Raw genomic sequence first — 18,942 nt, forward strand, 5'->3', positions numbered from 1 at the left:
TAGGTAGTGGAGTTAAAGGATATTCGAAAAAGAAATTTGGATCATAGACATATCAGAATGGTATAGAAGACCCAATAAGGAATTTTAATCGATACTGAGAAGACTGGTAGACAATGTTTAGGAATATATGGAGATATACTTCTGAGTACCCCTGGTATTATTCAAGTACCTTAGACCAAGGTATTTAAACGGACAAAACAGCATGTTCATTTCTTTTCTTTTATTAATTAAAAAGGTTACACAGAATAATAGCAATCCAAATATATAGCCACTGTGAAGTGCATTTTCTCAAGTCACATGACGTGTTCTAAGCGGCTAGAAAAAGCTTGGGGCTGGCTGTTATATCTTCTGATTTCATATTCCTTGACTTCTCAAAACTCAGAGGCTCTCTCCTACCCCATATAAGGGAAGGATGAGAATGGTGGTGGTGTGGGTGGCACTCAGACCATTATCTTACATTCAGAGAGAAGGTACGGCAGGTGTCAAACCTGCACTGCACTACTCTGAGGAAAAACTTCCCCTCACCCCTTTAGTTGTTGCCTTGCAACTTTGCATACTTCCTGATGACGTTCTGAGAAGTGTTAAAGTACTTGAGCAAAAGATTTCCAGTCCCCGATCTTAACAATGCAAGACAAGCCGCGGGGGGTGGAAATCTTTAGCTTAAGTACTTTCACACTTCTCAGTGCGTCATCAGGAGCTGTACAATGTTGGAAAGGCAACCAATGTTGCAAAGACAACAACTTACCCTACTTCTTCTGTTGTTGCCTTTGAAACATTGCACAGCTCCTGATGATGCGCTGTAAGTGTGTAAGTAATTGAGCTAAGGATTTCCACCCCCCCCCCCCGGCTTGTCATGCATATATATATATATATATATATATATATATATATATATATATATATATATATATATATATATGTATGTATATATATATATATATATATATATATATATATGTATGTATATATATATATCTAGCTAGTAGGTTGGTAGACAGCAACCGCCCAGGGAGGTACTACCGTTCTGCCAAGTGAGTGTAAAACGAAAGCCTGTAATTGTTTTACATGATGGTAGGATTGCTGGTGTACTTTTTTCTGTCTCATGAACACGCCAGATTTCAGGTACGTCTTGCTACTTCTACTTACACTTAGGTCACACTACACATACATGTACAAGCATATATATACACACCCTTCTGGGTTTTCTTCTACTTTCTTTCTAGTCCTTATTCTTGTTTATCTCCTCTTATCTCCATTGGGAAGAGGAACAGAATTCCTCCTCCGTAAGCCATGCGTGTTGTAAGAGGCGACTAAAATGCCGGGAGCAAAAGGCTAGTAACCTCTTCTCCTGTATATATTACTAAATGTAAAAGGAGAAACTTTAGTTTTTCCTTTTGGGCTACCCCACCTCGGTGGGATACGGCCGATGTATTGAAAGAATATATATATATATATATATATATATATATATATATATATATATATATATATATATATATATATATATATATATATATATATATATATGTATATGTCGTGCCGAATAGGCAGAACTTGCGATTTTGGCTTAAATAGCAACGCTCATCTTGCCATATAGGTCAAGTGAAAATTTGTGTATGCAATAATTTCGTCAAATTTATTCTGAACCTAACGAAAAAAATATATTTCATTGTGTTTGTTTAGTATTAAATTATTGTAAACAAATATAAAATATATTTAGTTGGGTTAGGCTTAAATAAATTGCTCTTGTTATAATAAGGTTAGGTAAGTTTTCTAAGTTCCTTTTGGTGCAAAATTATAATTTTTTACATTAACATTAATGAAAAAAATATATCTTTAAACATATAAGAGAAAATTTTAGAAATGACTTAATTTTAAATGAGTTCTTGCTAATTGACCAGTTTTACATATTCGGCACGTCATATATATATATATATATATATATATATATATATATATATATATATATATATATATATATATATATATATATATATATATATATATATATATATATGTACATATGTACATATATGTATGTCGCTATTTTTGGTATTCTGTTTGTGTTGTCTGTGTCGTGTTTGTCAGTGTCAGCTACACAATAATTCAACTAGATAACTACTTGCCGCTACTAATACCACATCTCTCTTTTGACGTCACAGGGCAAAGGTGAAATGATGACTTGGTGGCTGGTGGGTGAACAACAACCAGGATCCCGGGGAATCCCTTGCCCTTCAGAACCTCTACTCTCTACTTCAGGAAGGGAAACTCCCTTACCCCACACTCCTCAGCTTTCACCCCTTACCTCTCAGCCCTCACCCCTTGTCCCTATGCTTTCACAACTTTCCCCCCAACCTTCACCCAACACCCTTCAACTCTCACCCATTACCCTTCATAAACCAACACTTTCTGTTCCCAGTCCTCATTACCCCACTATTGTGTTGAGTCCTTCTGTCTCTATATGTAGTCTAGCAGTTGATAGTAATGTAAACATTATTGGTAGTTATAACGATCCCAGTAGCTACACCTCCTCTGATACTGTTAACGCAAGTGGTGGCGCCAACAGCAATGTCCACAGTCCCAGTGGAGGTGCTGTTAGTGATCACCATAATGTAAGTGGTGGTTCATTTTGTGATGTGCACAGTCACGGCGGTGGTTCCTCAACTGATATACATAGCCCAAACGGTAGTGTCACTTGTGATGTCAATAATCCTATTTGCAACAGCACTAATCTTAATGCCAACATCTTCTTCAATAACAACTGTACCACCCATTTTCCTTTTTTCCACTTTCCATCTTCTGCTAATCCTCTCCCGAGTCCAGTCCAATGTTCATCAACTCACGACTCCATGGTGAGGAGCAGCTCTCCCTCTATTACTACACAGAGAACTCAAGCAGTGTGCAGCTTGTGTTCTACCACAAACACCTGTAGTAATATATCTCCCTGCGGATGTCAAATGCTCAACGACACGAACACCAGCTCTGCCAGCAAAAACTGCCTCACAAATCACGATTCCACCCTAAGTCCGTATAGCGACAACAGTTGTAGTGGTTACAGCCCCAAAACCTCTCAAAACACGACCTCTTCTTCACATACCAGCCTCTGCTTAAGTCCAGCCAGCATTACTGACCACCTAGCTAGAAGTCACAGCCCGAGCCCTTCCTCACTCCTCTGTAGTTATAACATCACACCAACCTGCAACTCATCACCTTCCTTCCTGGTGAGCAATCACGTCCCCACAGCCTGCCACAACACAGGTGTCACTTGCAACACCTCCGGACACACTCTTCACGATACAACCGCTCAAAACATTTGCCTGAACGTAAACCCAAAAGCTGCTCTTGAAAAGACAGTTGTGTTGTCTAACAATTTAGCTCTTCGCTATAGGGGTAGCAGCAGCAACGGTAAAAGTGATAATAGTGAAAGCAACAGTACAAGAGACAACAGCAGTAACAGTAAGAGTACAACAGACAATAAAACTAACAGCAAGAACGATATTAATTACAGCACTCACGGTAACAGTAGTGGTATTAATATAAGTAACAGTAATAACAGTTGTAAAACCCCTTCCACCTCCCCAACTGTACACATGAGATCTTCCACCCTGCCAACAGTACAACAGAGACGCTCCACCTCTTCAGCAGTACAACAGAAATCCTCCACTATGTCAGCAGTACAACAGAAGTCCTCTACATCTCCAGGATCTCAACAGAGGTCCTCTGCGACTCCAACGGCACAACAGAGACGTTCAATTAGTCAGCCAGCGTCGACCTACAGGGAGCAGATAAATAATTTGTCCAATATAAACCATGGTAGGTGAAGGTGCTCTCAGTATATACTTATATGAGTAACATAAATCATGGTATACCTAATTATCAAACCATGGAAGGTGAAGTTGACCTCAGTGATAGCTTGGTTAATATTAACCATGGTAGGTGAGGTTGTTCCCAGTGTACACTTGGTTGATACAATCCAGGTGAGGTTGTTCCCAGTGTACACTTGGTTGATACAATCCAGGTGAGGTTGTTCCCAGTGTACACTTGGTTGACACAATCTAGGTGAGGTTGTTCTTTGTGCACTTGTTTAAGATAGATAAGGTTACTCTGTGTTCAGCAGGTTAACATGATCCTTGGTAGGTGAAGTTACTCTCAGTGTTCAGCAGGTTAACATGAACCTTGGTAGGTGAAGTTACTCTCAGTGTTCAGCAGGTTAACATGATCCTTGGTAGGTGAAGTTACTCTCAGTGTTCAACAGGTTAACATGATCCTTGGTAGGTGAAGTTACTCTCAGTGTTCAGCAGGTTAACATGAACCTTGGTAGGTGAAGTTACTCTCAGTGTTCAGCAGGTTAACATGAACCTTGGTAGGTGAAGTTATTCTCAGTGTTCAGCAGGTTAACATGAACCTTGGTAGGTAAAGTTACTCTCAGTGAAAATATAGTTAACATAAAGTAGTTTGATATCTTTAAATACCTGGAAGACGTAGCAGTTGTAGTAGTAACATTGACATCAGTTACAGCATTAAGACTGCTACTACTAGTAGTTACAGCATTAAGACTACTACTACTAGTAGTTACAGCATTAAGACTACTACTACTAGTAGTTACAGCATTAAGACTACTACTACTAGTAGTTACAGCATTAAGACTACTACTACTAGTAGTTACAGCATTAAGACTACTACTACTAGTAGTTACAGCATTAAGACTACTACTACTACTAGTAGTTACAGCATTAAGACTACTACTACTAGTAGTTACAGCATTAAGACTACTGCTACTAGTAGTTACAGCATTAAGACTACTACTAGTAGTTACAGCATTAAGACTACTACTACTAGTAGTTACAGCATTAAGACTACTGCTACTAGTAATAATAGTAGTCGTAGTAGTAATAGAAATAATAATCGTAGAAGTAGTAAAAGTTAGTAGTATTAAAAGCAGTAGTAATAGTATTTACATATCCTACGGAATAAAATGATCTGCCATGTTTACACCTTGGATAAACACATGAAATCTATTTCTCACTTCTACGTGTTACACCTAACAGTTGTTTACACCCTAAATTGAGTCATTAAAACCTAATCTCTTCCTGGACTAAAACTACAAAATCAAGGTTCATTATTCCTTGTACCATATCAAACAAATGAAATGTTTCACGATAAGGGTGCCCGAGTGTTGCGCATGTGTCTTAATTTCATCTTGTCGGTCTTATATACCATTCTTGTACAACTACTACTACCACCACCTCTTCCTGCCTATATATAGCCGTCCTGCTCCACTTCTGGTTAGTGTGACTTTGTAAATGGTCCAAGTCGGACCGAAACGTCGTCGTAAGCTTCTCTCTTTTATGTGCGGGTTATTTGTGTATCGTTCCAGTCACGATATTGTGCCTTTTTTTTGTTATAATTGAAATGATAAGATTACTCGGTATGGTTACGTTTGATAAGGGGATATATCTCTTCTTTAAGTAAATCATTAGTTAAATAACATTGACTGTGACAAGTATTCATTAAATATGTAATGAACTGGAACATGTCAATGGGCTCATGTCTCAACAACTTCTAATGAGTTCCGTTATGATAAACTCCTTTGTTAAGTATATCAATATCATGCTGTAATCTCTCTGGTGATATTAGTAAACAATTTTTTTTTTGGTGATATCATTATCAAAGTTTAAATAAAAAGTTGAATTATACAACTCCATTGTCATTTTCGCTACAAAAAATTAATCACTGAAAGTTGATAAGATATCCTCTCTCATGGTCTGACCATCCACAGTATTTATTAATTTTGTATTATTCTTTTGCTGTTTTAGATCTTTCCAAAATTACTGCATATGTCTATACATAAAAAATTTTTCATAAGAAACAAATCTCTCATTGTTATCTTTTTTCTCTAAACAAACCCGCAGCGGCTTAAATTTTTTCTGCTCTCAATCATCTTATAAAAATTAAAGTTACTTTACCACTCTTCAACTATTTAATACATTTTTATTTAAATTTATATATTTTTTTTTATTTATATTCCTTCCTGGAGTCATTGTAAATTTATTTTGCGTTTCATATATTTTTTTTTTTTTTTTTTTTTTTTTTTTTTTTTTTTTTTTTTTTTTTTTTTTTTTTTTTTTTTTTTTTTTTTTCTTTCTTTTTAATAAGAGTAACACGAAACATATGGAATATTATTACTATTAATAAAATAAATCTGTGATTGATGAGAAGATTGAAAGTATCATTGTTCACTCAGGATACATAAGGGGGATTGCCAATAGACTCCTGGCTGTCTTCAAGAAGGCACTGGACAGGCAACTAAAGTCAGTACCTGACCAACCGGGCTGTGGTTAGTACGTCAGTTTGCGTGCTCCTAGCAGTAACAGCCTGGTTAATCAGACCCTTATCAACCATGAAACCTGGTCTCAGACCGAGCCGCAGGGGCGTTGACCCCCGAAACCCTCTCCAGGTAAACTCCAGGAGAGTATTCAAAATACACCTGGACCGACCAGTAACATCTACATCATTAAATAACCCAGGAAATAAATGAAAGGCGTTCTAAAATCTTCAGATCATCAATAGAATTGTTGGTGGTAGTGAATGCCAGATGATGCTCCTAAAGTACACATTATCTACCAGGATCTTAAAAGTGTCTATCGTTACCTTTAAAATTAAATTTTCACTTTCATTCATAAGCACTTTAATTAGAAACGGTAAAGTTTTTCCAGAAAAACTAAGCCAACCTGACATCTACTTTCATTAGTAACAAGTTCTATGTCAGAATACATCGTTGCCTCGATAATACATTCATAATTCCAATTTACAAAATCTGCATCACCTAATTTCTCAGCAGCCTAGAATGCCTTTGCAAGAAATTTCTCAGCAGCCTAGAATGCCTCTGCAAGAAATTTCTCAGCAGCCTAGAACGTCTCTGCAAGAAATTTCTCAGAAACCTAGAACGTCTCTGCAAGAAATTTCTCAGAAACCTAGAACGTCTCTGCAAGAAATTTCTCAGAAACCTAGAACGTCTCTGCAAGAAATTTCTCAGCAGCCTAGAACGTCTCTGCAAGAAATTTCTCAGCAGCCTAGAACGTCTCTGCAAGAAATTTCTCAGCAGCCTAGAACGTCTCTGCAAGAAATTTCTCAGCAGCCTAGAACGTCTCTGCAAGAAATTTCTCAGCAGCCTAGAACGTCTCTGCAAGAAATTTCTCAGCAGCCTAGAACGTCTCTGCAAGAAATTTCTCAGCAGCATAGAACGTCTCTACAAGAAACTGATATCATGTTTAGTCTCGTTAAAGAAAATTATTATATTTTTCTTTACCGAGAAAAATATTAACATCAAAATGCTATACATTATTAATATTGTTTAATCTAGATAAAATTTAGAAAAGAAAGAATACGCTTCTAGGATTTCTGTTACAGGACTTATCAACTATGACATCTTGAAGCCACACTTCTTAAAATAAAATATTGATCTGGTGGCCTGGTGGGGGCTCTGGTGGCCTGGTGGTTAACGCTCTCGCTTCACACGGTGAGGGCCTGGGTTCGATTCCCAGCCAGAGTAGAAACGTTGGACGTGTTTCTTTCCACCTGTTGTCTATGTTCCCCATCAGTAAAATGGGTACCTGGGTGTTAGTCGACTGGTGTGGGTCGCATCCTGGGACAGTGACCTAAGGAGGCCTGGTCACAGACCGGGCCGCGGGGGCGTTGACCCCCGGAAATCTCTCCAGGTCTCTCCAGGTAAACAGTCACATTATAGTTATTATAAAAGAATTAAAATCCTTTGAATGAATGAGAAGATTCATTTTCCGATATATATATATATATATATATATATATATATATATATATATATATATATATATATATATATATAGCAGCACTGCGGCTTGCTGAGGTTTCGAACCCATGTCATTTTGGCCCATTTCATGGTGAGCGAAAATCACACATGACACTCTAACCCACGGAACTACTCAGTCCTACAAGAATAACGCCTCCAAAACGACATGGGTTCGAATCCTCGGGTGGTGGTAAAACACCTAGCTCTGTTGGGTGCGTCATTCTCGTAGGATTGAGTGGTCTCATGGGTTAGAGCGTCATGTGTGATTTTCGCTCACCATGAAATGAGCCAAAATTTCACTGTTTAATGCGACTTTGTGATCCTTTGTTCCTCAGGTACATATGCTATTTTTTCCCTGCTTTTATTTGAACATTTTGCTAAATGTAAAAAGCCTTTGAAGGAACAGTATTTATTTGAAAAACATGAACAATTTTCACTAAAATGAACTGTCTCTTTCTCAAAATACTACAGACTTTCCTCAACAACAGTAGTTAAGTAGTAATTGCAGCAGTAGTAGTGTAGTAGTAGTAGTAGTAACAGTAGTACTGATAGGATCAGTATCCAATACATGACTTAGGTTTAAGCTTCCTAAATATTAAGGGAATTTTCAGCATACTCTAACAAATGTTATTTTCCACTATGCTTTATTATATTTCAGAATATCAAGTGAATATACGCGATGATTGTTTACAAGTAGACTGTGTAGATATGGTGGGTGTGGAGGTGGGCGTGGATTGTGTGGAAGCTGCCTTGAAGACTTCACCTCATTCCCAGTCTTCCCTTCAGGAAGGTCTCATGGAGGGAGTAGACGGCCCTACACGTCATCTAGTCCTTGATTCCAGTAGTGAACAATGCATGACTCAGGTATGATAGTGCCTTGTTTATGCGTGGTTATCTATGAGTGTACTCACTTAAATGTACTCATCTGTGCATATGTGTTCACCTACACGTACTTATGAGAGTACTCTCCTTTAAGAAATATCAGTTTCATAGTAAATTTGTCGCTGCTGTGAGTCTTGCTGATTGTCAACAGATAATCACAGATGCCCAGCCTCTCCAATATCTAATTTCATCACCCCGTCGCATAACTCGTTCATCAAGAAGCAACAGTCTGTTTCCTCGCTCACAACCCACCACTCGTTCATCAATAAGCAACAGTCTGTTTCATCACTCACAACCCACCACTCGTTCATCAATAAGCAACAGTCTGTTTCATCACTCACAACCCACCACTCGCTCATCAAGAAGCAAGTCTGTTTCATCACTCACAACCCACCACTCGCTCATCAAGAAGCAAGTCTGTTTCATCACTCACAACCCACCACTCGTTCATCAAGAAGCAAGTCTGTTTCATCACTCACAACCCACCACTCGCTCATCAAGAAGCAAGTCTGTTTCATCACTCACAACCCACCACTCGTTCATCAAGAAGCAAGTCTGTTTCATCACTCACAACCCACCACTCGCTCATCAAGAAGCAACAGTCTGTTACCTCGCTCACAACCCACCACTCGCTCATCAAGAAGCAACAGTCTGTTTCATCACTCACAACCCACCACTCGTTCATCAAGAAGCAACAGTCTGTTTCATTACTCACAACCCACCACTCGTTCATCAAGAAGCAACAGTCTGTTACCTCGCTCACAACCCACCACTCGCTCATCAAGAAGCAACAGTCTGTTTCATCACTCACAACCCACCACTCGTTCATCAAGAAGCAACAGTCTGTTTCATTACTCACAACCCACCACTCGTTCATCAAGAAGCAACAGTCTGTTTCCTCGCTCACAACCCACCACTCGCTCATCAAGAAGCAACAGTCTGTTTCATCACTCACAACCCACCACTCGTTCATCAAGAAGCAACAGTCTGTTACCTCGCTCACAACCCACCACTCGCTCATCAAGAAGCAACAGTCTGTTTCATCACTCACAACCCACCACTCGCTCATCAAGAAGCAACAGTCTGTTTCCTCGCTCACAACCCACCACTCGTTCATCAAGAAGCAACAGTCTGTTTCCTCGCTCACAACCCACCACTCGTTCATCAAGAAGCAACAGTCTGTTTCATCACTCACAACCCACCACTCGCTCATCAAGAAGCAACAGTCTGTTTCCTCGCTCACAACCCACCACTCGTTCATCAAGAAGCAACAGTCTGTTTCCTCGCTCACAACCCACCACTCGTTCATCAAGAAGCAACAGTCTGTTACCTCGCTCACAACCCACCACTCGCTCATCAAGAAGCAACAGTCTGTTACCTCGCTCACAACCCACCACTCGTTCATCAAGAAGCAACAGTCTGTTACCTCGCTCACAACCCACCACTCGCTCATCAAGAAGCAACAGTCTGTTTCCTCGCTCACAACCCACCACTCGTTCATCAAGAAGCAACAGTCTGTTACCTCGCTCACAACCCACCACTCGCTCATCAAGAAGCAACAGTCTGTTTCATCACTCACAACCCACCACTCGCTCATCAAGAAGCAACAGTCTGTTTCATCACTCACAACCCACCACTCGCTCATCAAGAAGCAACAGTCTGTTTCATCACTCACAACCCACCACTCGTTCATCAAGAAGCAACAGTCTGTTACCTCGCTCACAACCCACCACTCGCTCATCAAGAAGCAACAGTCTGTTTCATCACTCACAACCCACCACTCGTTCATCAAGAAGCAACAGTCTGTTTCATTACTCACAACCCACCACTCGTTCATCAAGAAGCAACAGTCTGTTTCCTCGCTCACAACCCACCACTCGTTCATCAAGAAGCAACAGTCTGTTTCATCACTCACAACCCACCACTCGCTCATCAAGAAGCAACAGTCTGTTTCCTCGCTCACAACCCACCACTCGTTCATCAAGAAGCAACAGTCTGTTTCCTCGCTCACAACCCACCACTCGTTCATCAAGAAGCAACAGTCTGTTACCTCGCTCACAACCCACCACTCGCTCATCAAGAAGCAACAGTCTGTTACCTCGCTCACAACCCACCACTCGTTCATCAAGAAGCAACAGTCTGTTACCTCGCTCACAACCCACCACTCGCTCATCAAGAAGCAACAGTCTGTTTCCTCGCTCACAACCCACCACTCGTTCATCAAGAAGCAACAGTCTGTTACCTCGCTCACAACCCACCACTCGCTCATCAAGAAGCAACAGTCTGTTTCATCACTCACAACCCACCACTCGCTCATCAAGAAGCAACAGTCTGTTTCATCACTCACAACCCACCACTCGCTCATCAAGAAGCAACAGTCTGTTTCATCACTCACAACCCACCACTCGTTCATCAAGAAGCAACAGTCTGTTTCATCACTCACAACCCACCACTCGCTCATCAAGAAGCAACAGTCTGTTTCCTCGCTCACAACCCACCACTCGTTCATCAAGAAGCAACAGTCTGTTACCTCGCTCACAACCCACCACTCGCTCATCAAGAAGCAACAGTCTGTTTCATCACTCACAACCCACCACTCGTTCATCAAGAAGCAACAGTCTGTTACCTCGCTCACAACCCACCACTCGCTCATCAAGAAGCAACAGTCTGTTTCATCACTCACAACCCACCACTCGTTCATCAAGAAGCAACAGTCTGTTTCATTACTCACAACCCACCACTCGTTCATCAAGAAGCAACAGTCTGTTTCATTACTCACAACCCACCACTCGTTCATCAAGAAGCAACAGTCTGTTTCATCACTCACAACCCACCACTCGTTCATCAAGAAGCAACAGTCTGTTTCATCACTCACAACCCACCACTCGTTCATCAAGAAGCAACAGTCTGTTTCATCACTCACAACCCACCACTCGTTCATCAAGAAGCAACAGTCTGTTTCATCACTCACAACCCACCACTCGCTCATCAAGAAGCAACAGCCTGTTTCATCACTCACAACCTACCACTCGTTCATCAAGAAGCAACAGTCTGTTTCCTCGCTCAGAACCCACCACTCGTTCATCAAGAAGCAACAGTCTGTTACCTCGCTCACAACCCACCACTCGTTCATCAAGAAGCAACAGTCTGTTTCATCACTCACAACCCAACACTCGCTCATCAAGAAGCAACAGTCTGTTTCATCACTCACAACCTACCACTCGTTCATCAAGAAGCAACAGTCTGTTTCCTCGCTCAGAACCCACCACTCGTTCATCAAGAAGCAACAGTCTGTTTCATTACTCACAACCCACCACACGTTCATCAAGAAGCAACAGTCTGTTTCATTACTCACAACCCACCACTCGTTCATCAAGAAGCAACAGTCTGTTTCATCACTCACAACCCAACACTCGCTCATCAAGAAGCAACAGTCTGTTTCATCACTCACAACCCACCACTCGCTCATCAAGAAGCAACAGTCTGTTTCATTACTCACAACCCACCACTCGTTCATCAAGAAGCAACAGTCTGTTTCATCACTCACAACCCACCACTCGCTCATCAAGAAGCAACAGTCTGTTTCATTACTCACAACCCACCACTCGTTCATCAAGAAGCAACAGTCTGTTTCATCACTCACAACCCACCACTCGCTCATCAAGAAGCAACAGTCTGTTTCATCACTCACAACCCACCACTCGTTCATCATGAAGCAACAGTCTGTTCGATCACTCACCAAATTATCAATGTCTTCTTAAACCTTAGTCGTTTTTGCAAAGAACAATCAAAAAAATACTGTAATTACATTTAAACGTTTTATAAATAAACCAAAAAATATCTTCACAGTATATTTATGGCAGATAATCCGAAAAGAATTACAAAATCCGTTAATGTTTCTGGTTACCTCCGGTAGCAAATTATCCTCCGACTGTCAATTGACGTTCCTGCCACCATTATAGTAACCACATATTTGACGTTCCTGCCATCATTATGGTCACCACATATTTGACGTTCCTGCCATCATTATAATAACCACATATTTGACGTTCCTGCCACCATTATAGTAACCACATATTTGACGTTCCTGCCATCATTATGGTCACCACATATTTGACGTTCCTGCCACCATTATAGTAACCACATATTTGACGTTCCTGCCACCATTATAGTAACCACATATTTGACGTTCCTGCCATCATTATAGTAACCACATATTTGACGTTCCTGCCATCATTATGGTCACCACATATTTGACGTTCCTGCCATCATTATAGTAACCACATATTTGACGTTCCTGCCATCATTATAGTAACCACATATTTGACGTTCCTGCCATCATTATAGTAACCACATATTTGACGTTCCTGCCATCATTATAGTTACCACATATTTGACGTTCCTGCCATCATTATAGTAACCACATATTTGACGTTCCTGCCATCATTATAGTAACCACATATTTGACGTTCCTGCCATCATTATGGTCACCACATATTTGACGTTCCTGCCATCATTATAGTAACCACATATTTGACGTTCCTGCCATCATTATAGTAACCACATATTTGACGTTCCTGCCATCATTATAGTAACCACATATTTGACGTTCCTGCCACCATTATAGTAACCACATATTTGACGTTCCTGCCACCATTATAGTTACCACATATTTGACGTTCCTGCCATCATTATAGTAACCACATATTTGACGTTCCTGCCATCATTATGGTCACCACATATTTGACGTTCCTGCCATCATTATAGTTACCACATATTTGACGTTCCTGCCTCCATTATAGTAACCACATATTTGACGTTCCTGCCACCATTATAGTTACCACATATTTGACGTTCCTGCCACCATTATAGTAACCACATATTTGACGTTCCTGCCATCATTATAGTAACCACATATTTGACGTTCCTGCCATCATTATGGTCACCACATATTTGACGTTCCTGCCACCATTATAGTAACCACATATTTGACGTTCCTGCCATCATTATGGTCACCACATATTTGACGTTCCTGCCAACATTATAGTAACCACATATTTGACGTTCCTGCCACCATTATAGTAACCACATATTTGACGTTCCTGCCACCATTATAGTTACCACATATTTGACGTTCCTGCCACCATTATAGTAACCACATATTTGACGTTCCTGCCACCATTATAGTTACCACATATTTGACGTTCCTGCCACCATTATAGTAACCACATATTTGACGTTCCTGCCACCATTATAGTTACCACATATTTGACGTTCCTGCCACCATTATAGTAACCACATATTTGACGTTCCTGCCACCATTATAGTAACCACATATTTGACGTTCCTGCCACCATTATGGTCACGTGACACATATTTTCAACTTATTAATTGTTCCGTGAGTTTCCACTCAAAACGATTTGCTCAGGAGTAATATTTACTCTGGCCACTCAGGTTCTTTAAATCATAATTTATTATTTACAAACTTATTAATTGACAACCCACGAGACTAATAATCTGCTGGATTATCCACGTCGGATACGTGACGAAAATCAACAGCGAGAAGAGAACTATTTAAGAAGTTGCCTTCGACCTGTTCACTCTCGGTTTCTCTCTTTTTGACATAGACGATCTTTCTATTTTCCTTTTTGATACATATCAGTGCAACTTTATCAAACAATTATATAGTCTTAATTATGTTTAGCTGAGCTAAAGAACTGCTGATACATGGCGCTAATTGAACTTCTACATGAGGTAATGTAAGCTGTTTGATCGCAGGGTAAAAGATTGATTTGTTTCTTATTGTTTCGATAAGCAACTGCCTCATAACCTCTCGCTTAGGCATCACAGAATATGTGTAGTACACTTGTAGATTCTTGATCAGATAACATTCTGGGAAAATTTAAGTTAGCAAATCTTTTATAGTCTTGAGAAAATTAGTCCCTTTGGTGTTTGAAAGTTAAAGGTAATTGTTTATCCCAAGGTAATTTTAATTTCCACGATTCTTCTACGAAGAATTTATCTCTTATTGTGATTGGTATTACGTAGCAGCTATCAGTAAGCCTGACGCCAATAGAAGGCAAACTCTTAGTATCAATTGTAGCCGGTACAAGAAGAATCCACCTTAATGAGCATAATATGATGAAAGACTCAACCAGGATTCACGAGACCATTGGCTAACATTTGTGATATATCTTTCCAAAGAGGTATGGTGTCTGAGATGGGGAAGATACATAACGTAATTCCTATTTTTTTAGCAGGGGATAAGTCAATGCCTCCAAGTTACCGCCCAGGAAACCTGACCTCACCTGCAGGCAATCTATTAGCAGATATTATAAGAAGCCATCTCGATAAGCACGATTTGATTCATGACACTCAACATGGATCCAGGAAAGACCGTTCTTACCTGACTTATATATTGAATTTCATCAGTTAAGCTTTTGAAGCAGTTGTTCATGATAGAAAATACATGTAATGTTCATTAGGATATCATCAAAGCTTTTGATAGAGTGCCACACAAAGACTGTTAAAGAAAGTGGCAGCTTACGTACTATGGAAAAAGTCCTATCATGATTCGAGGCATGGCTGTCCTATAGAAAGCATGAGGTCTCAGAAGGAGTCACTCACATGTTGCGTCCCATAGGGATCAGTTTTAGGCCCAGTGTTGTTTGTGATATACATCAATGGCTTTGACGAAGAAAAAACAAACGATATAAGCAAATTCACTGACGGTACAAAAATGGGAAGAATAATAGATTCAGAGAAAGATGCTCTTGTAATTCTGAAAGATTTTAAAACAAGCAAATGCCGTGCCCAGAGAAGTGCAGATACACTTCAGTTTAGATAAATGAAAAGTTCTGAAACTCAGGAATGTAACTCTGTTACTTACAAAATAAATAACACAGGACGTAATCATACAGAATGTGAAGAACAGAGTCAGTCTGGGTAAAATTTTCTGAGGGAATGGAAAATTAATTCCAGGCGTGATATACCGTCCACCAAACTTCGATAAAAACCAAGATGAGAGGAAACTGTTAAGGCTAAAAGAAACGATAACGTATTAATGCTAGAAGACTTAACTTTGTTCCCATTGAATGAAACTCCTTGACAGGGAATCTACAATCAAACCACTTCCCAGTAGAAATTCAAGACTGTTTATTTAAAGCAGTTTGTGGCAGATCCAACAAGAGGAAATACCCTGCTTGATTTGATTCTGGCTAGCAAGGATACACTTGTAAAAAATCCTGAAATTACAGAGGAACTTAGCACGAGCGACCACAAATCGATTACATTTAACAATGAATGGAAGAATAGTAGCAGGGGTAATTCAGTAAGAATAGTTAAGAGAACTATCAATATGACAGTTTTCTAAATACTTTAGAGGCAAGAGAATTAAATAAGATCGAATGGAAATGATCCGAAATGGATGAAGAATAGGCTCAAACATGTTTTACGACAGAAGAAAGGAACTAACAGGCACCATGATGGTAATGCTGGTGCAGTAGTAAGGATGAATGGGAGGGTGTTGGCACCTGGAGAAGAAGTTGATATCCTTGGGGTGAAATTTGACTCCAGACTAACCATGAAGAACCATGTTGTAAATCTTGCAAACAAGGCAGCCAGGAAGCTTACAGCACTTCGCCGTATCTCGCATCTGCTTGACAGTAGGGGTTGCAAGATCCTGTACGAGGCGCAAGTACGCTCACACCTTGAGTATGCTCCACTTTCTTGGTTTGCCTGCCCCCCCTCTCATCTGCGACTGCTTGACAGAGTAGAGAACAGAGCAAGACGTCTCATCTCTGGCCTGGATCCATCCTGGATAGATCTGTCATTTCAGCAGAGCCTTCAACATAGGAGGGATGTGGGTGGCCTTACTGTTATCTACAAGGCCAATATTGTCAAAATACCACACTTGGATTCACTTCGAGGACAGCGTGAAACAAGCTTTTATGCCACAAGACGGGCAGAAAGCAGCAACTTCACTCTGGCTGTGCCCTTCTCCAGAACATCACTCCATCTGAGATCATACATACCCGGATGACTCGAGTATGGAACACATTCGTACAGCATAATGATGTCAACGAGATAAAGTCAGTTGATAAAATGAAAATGCTTGCCCACAGATGGCTCCAACTTCATCCTGTTCCCTACTTGTATGTCTCATAACAATGAAAATGCTTTCAAATGAGCTGATGTAGGTAACAGCTCTTAGCTTGCCAATAAAGTTAGGAATGCTTAACCTGTAAATACCTTGTCAATAAAGCTATGGATCCTTAACCTTGTCAAACCCTGTGTAAAAAAAAAAAAAAAAAAAAAAAAAAAAAAAAAAAAAAAAAAAAAAAAAATAGGCATTTCGAAAGAGGTAAAGGTCTTCTTATTAATCAATATATTCACATTAAAATGGATGTTGAAAAAGTGACTATGAAATTAAAGTTGCTAAGGAATCGAAAACAAATCTGAAAAGAATTTTCAAAGTAAATAGAACAAAAATTAGAGAAACGTGAGGTTCTCTTAATTAAAACTAACTCTGGACAGTTTATTGACAATGAGAAAGAAATGTGTTCGATTTATTAATAATTATTTCCTCTCTGTTTTCTCTCAAGGAAACACAAATAATATCCCAGTAATTAATTAGTATAGTTGGCCTGCAGAAAATAAATTATACAATATCACAGTTGCTACGGATGTAGTAATCCAACAGGTTGACCAATTAAAGCAAATACTAAATCTCCAGGCCCCTGATGAACTTTTTTCAAGGGTTCTTAAGAAGTGCAAAATGGAACTTTCTGAAACATTAATTAACCCTTTAAATATATCTCTTCAAACAGGAGTGTTGGTGAACTCTGCTTCCCAAAATTCAGTATATGAACCAGTATAATTACCTGTAGTTATTGTGTGACAATTTACCTGAGGCGTCAAATCTGTAGTTCAGTGGTTTAAGGACTGTGAAGTGTGAGGTTCTTTAATGATTGGCCAGGCAGTTCCCCAGACCTAAACGCTATTGAGAACCTTTGGTCAATAGTGAAACGAAGTTTACTGGGCAAGGATATGAGATCCATCCCGCGGCTGGAGGCTGCTCTACATGAGGCATGGAATAATATACCTCCCCAAACCCTCAAGAAATTGTGTGAGAGGCTTCCTACATGGCTGAGGGACGTGATTAAACTTAAATGACGCAGCACCAAGTATTAAAACCTCAGTAAATGTGCAAATACATATATTACAAACATTCATGGTATGTGTTTGTGTTTTGGTACGTGTGTGGGGGAGGGGCGGCATAATGCCGTGACTAGCACTATATATATATATATATATATATATATATATATATATATATATATATATATATATATATATATATATATATATATATATACAATAAGATCACAGTAAACAGGTGATATCACAATATGCAGAACAGCCGCTGTGAAAAAATAGTGAAGCTTCAATCGCTTTCGTGACTTCTCACATTATCAAGGAACTATAAAAATAAAAGGTTAACAGGAAGGCATATAAGGACGAGTATACACCTCGCTTACACCCCCCCCCCCCAACAACACCTAACTTTTTATGTTGTAGGTAGGTAGTCAGTGATCCGTGAAACAAAGCTTATATTCTGACCAAAAATTTGTCTAATGTTCCTTAAATTAATCCTAAATTTTATTAATTATAAATGAATTCAATTTATATAAACCAAAAGAATTATTCATATTTTTTTCACAACTGTTTTTTTTTTATGAAATATGATTCAATTATATTCCTGTCGACCATGAACTTCCTTGATAAAAATTTTTCAGCATTTTGAAAATCAATTGGATGGTTAAAATATCTCAAATGAATAAATAGAGCATTAGAATCTTGTCCAGTTCTAATGCTATATTTATGTTGTTTTAATCTTAGTTCGAGACTTTCGCCAGTTTGATTGTAATAAACTTTATCACATATTTGAGAAGGAATTTTATAGACACACCCGTTAGCATTTTGAGGAGAATTTTTAATCAAAAGTTTTTTTTATTCTATCAAGATTTTTAAATACAACCTTGATATTAAAATTCTTAAGTAGAGAAGGCATATCAACCAAGTTTTCATGGTAAGGGAGAACCAACAAATTTTTAGTTGAATAAGGTTGGTTGTCCCTTTTTAAATTGTATAAAGCATTTCCAGCTATTTTAAAGGATTTGTCAATTAGGTTTCCTAGACAACTCAGCAATGGCCCCCTTGACAGAGTCTGA

This window comes from Cherax quadricarinatus, chromosome 3 (genome assembly GCF_038502225.1).
Source record: "Cherax quadricarinatus isolate ZL_2023a chromosome 3, ASM3850222v1, whole genome shotgun sequence".
Lineage (NCBI taxonomy): Eukaryota > Metazoa > Arthropoda > Malacostraca > Decapoda > Parastacidae > Cherax > Cherax quadricarinatus.